General features: G+C 36.5%; 1 long non-coding RNA gene across 1 annotated transcript; it reads right to left on the bottom strand.

The window, feature by feature from the left end:
- Nucleotides 1–464: 464 nt before the first annotated feature.
- LOC309695444 lies at nucleotides 465–3816 on the bottom strand. The gene is made up of 3 exons (XR_014273149.1): nucleotides 3588–3816; nucleotides 1402–1551; nucleotides 465–822 (listed from the first exon to the last, which is right to left on the bottom strand). It is a non-coding gene; the product is annotated as an uncharacterized lncRNA (long non-coding RNA).
- Between the last annotated feature and the right edge of the window lie 1673 nt (nucleotides 3817–5489).

Below are 5489 nucleotides of genomic sequence, written 5' to 3'. Positions count from 1 at the left end.
TTTTCCATGGATTAGTATTCAATTTTCTTTCATTTGTCACGAATTAAGTTATCATGACGGTATTTTAAGGGTTATTGATGAGTAAACATTCCAATATTACAGCTTATTTGTGACATGACATTCAAATAATTTCAAGGTTTTCCTATCCACTTGAAATCCTGCATTTCTAATCAAGTCAAAATTCGACATGAGCATAATTTTTCTTCTCTCTGCTTCATTCATACGTTTTATTTTTTCTTTGTTTTTGTTTGTTTGTTTTTATTTATGCAAGCTGTCTGATACTTATGTGGGTCATCAAATGTGAAAGATCTATGTCAACTCAAAACATAATGACATGTAGATGAGATGTTATTGATCCCATCCTGGGGAAATGTACTGGTTACATCAGCTCAAAGCAAGAAAAATCGAAAAAGAATAAAAAAAAAACTACTGGTATCATGTGTGTCTGTGGGTGTACAGTATTGTATTGCTTTGCATTACACATGTTCAGAGAAATGTAGAGCACCAGATTATGGTACAGTGCATTATTGTAAGCCCCAGCGATAGCCTGGCAACATGTACAGGGTGTCCCCTGTTTCTCACCCTATGGTAGCTGGGATAGGCTCCAGCTCTCCCAGAAGAGAATAAATGGATGGACTCATGGCATTATTTTAATATTTGCTTATTCAGCCCCACAGCACTGTACCTTGTTTTTGAACCTTTTCTCGCTCCTGTAAAACATTTCAGCTTCACTGATATTTGGAGATTTTAGGATTGCATGTGTGCAGCCTTACACATGCAAACCATGTCATCTGCATAATAGCTCTTGTGTCTTCCTTTCACCTTTGAAACAAGCAAACATAAAAGAGTGCATATGAATTGTAATAGCTTGAATATGCTAATTTAAGTAAAAAGAAAAAAAGTGTCTCATCCCCAAGAGACAAGCAGAAGAAGATCCGTGGATATGACACTCTGTGGGTGGCTCCTATACAGTAGATATTCTATATTAGAAAAAAAAGTGTTGTTTACGCCAAAAAAGCATGCATAATAGCTTACACTGTAAGCCTGGAGTTCCTGGCAAACAAAAAGGGGACTGAAAAAGAAAATTATACATACTAACGAGGCACAAAATATGCGCATGGCAACTTGTGGCTTGAGAAAGAAATCATAACCAGCACTTCAGATCCCCTACAGTGTGTTTTCTGTCATAAGGTATTAGAAATATGTGCTTGTTTAAATGTACGGTATTCCCTTTAAGCTTTGCATTTTTTCCCTATGTGCATTTTTTCCATGTGTGTAAATGCCACATATATGTAGTAAATGCTACATATATGTGGCATTTACTTAACACTTTATCTTACATCAAATGGATTTTAATATCACTTCTTCCGTGTGGATAAAATAATAAAGAAATAGCTTTACTTTTAAAAGACGCATACTGGTCCACACACAATAGTACGTAAATGTAACTTTTGTCGGTGAGCTGGCTTCGGTTGTTTCTGGCAGGCTGTGATATTCCAGATGGTGGCTAGTTTCCCTTCCAGCAGTCTGTCAGGCTTGGCTCCGAGCCACCTGTGAGTAAGGTAGGGGCAGGTGAGGACAACTTGGCAGGAAAACACACTGCGATACACAATCCCAGGAGAAGCTGTGGGATTTGACAGAGGACCGGGATCAGTAAGAATTAATTTCAGCATTGGCTTTATTCCTGCAATACATTTTACAAACAAGAGTATCAGTTAGTGCAATGTTAAATTCCTTGAAAATATAAAGCAGTATTCCAGCCTTTTCCTTTTGTGAAGGTGTTCTGCTGCTTTTTTACTTCAATTTGGTTTTCACTCAATTTCTGCATTCATAGTCTGTACAAGGACTGGACCTAGAAGATTATAATCCCTATGGGCGAGTCTATGGAATGTTGGTCAAGTTAGAAATATAAACAGAGAAACCAAATGTGATGACATATAAAATGTATTGTGTTTCTAGCATATAATGTTGGGACCGTCAGTAAAACATCTTTGTCTTTAGCCCTCTCAGGCTCAAATTAAACTTTTTGTTGCTAATGCACAACTAAGTCCTGCAGCGGTACTTCTGAGTAAAAAGAACTCATAAAATATGTATGTGGGGTAATCAGGTTGTTAGTTTTTAACTGTTGTAAATCGGCAACGCCTGCCTTGAGAGGGTTAAGAAATTGATCAGTGATTGCACTTAAGGGGACATGGGGACTCTTGCAAGGAAGGTAAAATGTACAAATCCCCTCATAATCCTGACGTCTGTTTTCTAAATGCTTACTACTTTTGTATTCCTACATGCCATTTACCCTTTTTGCATTCTAAACCCTTTCAACCTAAAACACTTCAGAGGTAAGTGATAGTGATGGTTTTTTTTGGTACATGGTCCCTTTCTGTTACCATTCCTACAAAATTATATTTTTCGTCATGGTCCCCAGACCCCACTTTGAGAACTGGTGATATAAGCAAACCCTCGATGATCCCGCTGAATAAGCCCCGAGAAAAGAAGCAGGCTGACACCCAGACTGCAGGTTTTCATCAGGTCACAGTTAATATACAGAATCATTCACAGAAATTGAGCCGATAATCCTTCATTATAACTGCAGTCACAGTACATTAAGGCGTTCTGCTTAGAAGTGTTTGGCAGCTGCACTAAAACAACTGATTCTCCAGGCCAAATAAGGGCATCAGAGAAACACTAAAGCTCTCCTATTTATTTAGCTTTTTTACAGTTTGATGTTGACATGTGACAATTTAGATCTTCGCATTTCGGCTCGTGACTGCGTATCATCTGGATGTAATTGTAATCTTGCTGTTTTGGCTTAAATCTTCAATTTCCTGCAGTCTCCATCGGACGTAAAATAGGATTACAAGCAGCCGTGGGATGCTTTTATGTTTCAGCATGCATTTTTATGTACAAAACCTGAACATATAAGAAATATATTACATCTGTAATCTAACCTACCCTCATGTTTGTTCATGTATCTGCTTTTGTATCTTTTATATTATACTGTATAATATATTATACTGTCTACAGCTTTTACTGCTGCCTACTTGGTCACAAGTCCCTTGGAAATATCCTTAGTGGGTCTCATCTCATCAAATCTGGGCTAAACTGATTGGATAAAATGGAATACTGGTGGTTACCTTTAATAATAAAATGCAATACAATAATGCAGACATATGTATTGTAATGTGATGTTTATGTTTTACATTTGTCATACTTTTATTGTTGGACATGGGAAGTATTTATATCGCAGAGCTTGTAAAAGTGTGCCTGTGGCTCTTCGCAACCACAACAGAATAACGTCAAACATACTGTGAGAAGATGTAAACTGTCCAAGTCGATTGTTTTGGTAACTTTTAATGTAATAAAAATCTAATTTTACCTTATTATCCAATTGTTCTGGAGGTGCTGCAGTAATATAAACTGTGCATGACTGCGATCATGACCCATCAGATTGTAATCATATAAACGCATCAGTCACACAGAGACGACACACATAGGCTGATGATTATGTACCGATGGTTTTAGTGCTGCATCCTCAACAAGTAAAATGCTGAAGTACAATCAGCGCCCTGTTCGCTCTCTACCTAACTTACCTTCTATTAATGAAGTTAGTCTGAGTTTACAACATTGGACCCTCGGGCCAACTTTGTACTTCGGGGTTATTTTCATCAGCGGTGTCAGCTCAGGACAAGGCAGCAGATCCTTCCCGAAATGTCTCTGGGGAACAACCAATGTCTATTTTCCTTGAAATCATCCTCTTGCGAAAAACAAACAGACTTGTTTACACTTGGCCTTCCGCTCACCAATCCTTCGTGACTTCATCTTCACCTTTAGTAAGATCAAGATTTAATACTCTTTCTGCAAAGGGAGATAAGCTACTACAGCCAACTGTTACAGGAAGACAATGACATCAAAAACAAAACACTCATTACTAACAGGAAGTTTTCCAGAAAGCACGTGCAGTAATAAAAAAAGAGTGAGTCCCTATTTTCTCTCTCTATCTTTCCAAGTGAAGAGAATTTGCAGACAGACACACACACATACGTACACACCACTTTCTCAAATCCAATCTGTTCAGTGCAGAAGCATGAAGTCACTACACTGAATAACTGCATAACTAAAACTGGCAGATGAAATAAGATATAAATAATGAAATAAATCACATGTTGACTCTTTCTGCAAGATTTTCTTGATTTTTAGTTACAGAATTTCCAGTTAAATTTCGAGTATTAACCTACTTTTACACAATAAATTGTTTTTTATTACTAATAATATAGACAAATTTCATTTATATTCTTAAGTGTACATAACTTATACATTCTATATCCTAGAAGTGATTATTCTATTCTATTCTGTTCTATTAACAAAGATATTCATTTATTACTGTTTGATGTGATGCCACATATATTTAAGTAAAAAACAAGTATGATATCTACTTAATATAAATAGAAAATATTTAAAACTTGCCACCTAAATATGATAAATTCTCCCAATCTTGGGTATTCATTTACAGTGCTGTAAAAACTCACCCCTCATTTCTTTATGATATCATATTTTACCTGGAAAATGCAGTGATTTATTGGAAGATGTGTAAACAAATATGGAAATATAGCAGATAAGATACAATACCAGATGGTATCAACGGTGGATAAAAATCTGATACGTTTCTTTTTATGACCCCATCAAATTTGGGAATAACACCAACACCACTGGCTGAAGGGAGCCACAGATCATGATAGAGTCTCCACAGTGTTTTACAGATGGCTGTAGACACTCATTGCTTTACCTCTCTCGTGACCTCCACCATGATTTGAACTGTTGTCACTGGTTTTTCAGTCCAATTCTGGTATAAACTGGCCTTTGTATAATTCAGCCTTTTCTCCCTGATGATTTTTGATGAGGCTTTAGTTAACATTACTAGTACTAGTCTATATACTGTAGTTTCTTTTTAGGCCTGCCACTTCTTGTTTTGTTTCCTTCATTTTTTAATGACATACTGCACATCGTGCTGAAATATCCAAAGTTGTCAGCTAATAGCTTTTTGGAAATCACGTTGTTGGTGAAAAAAAAAAATCACACCTGTCAAACTTTTATAGTTGGCTTTTTTGTTTTTGTTTCAGCTAAAGAAATTGCAAAGTGGAAAATATGTGCGTTTGCAACACAGCCAACTGGCAAGGAAAAACAAACAATCTCCACATAATCAAGTCAGGTAATATATTGGTTCTCTTTTTGCAGTTTTTATATTGGAAAATAACAAAAACATCAATAAAAATAATAATGATAATAATGACAAACACTGATTGCAAACATGCTTCACAGTAAGCACTGATAAATTCGTCGTATTGCGGTGCTGCTGTTGTTTGAAGCAAGACCGACATTTTCTTTGCAATGTGTGTGTGAGGGATTGATTATGAGAAATTTCTATTTGGTTGAGATGTGAATGATATTGGCTTTTATTTACTGCGAATGCATCCAGACAGTCTGGATGGCCTGCA

The sequence above is a fragment of the Aulonocara stuartgranti genome (genome assembly GCF_965226115.1).
Source record: "Aulonocara stuartgranti genome assembly, chromosome: 19".
NCBI lineage: Eukaryota > Metazoa > Chordata > Actinopteri > Cichliformes > Cichlidae > Aulonocara > Aulonocara stuartgranti.
This window is presented reverse-complemented; position numbering and strand designations above follow the sequence as displayed.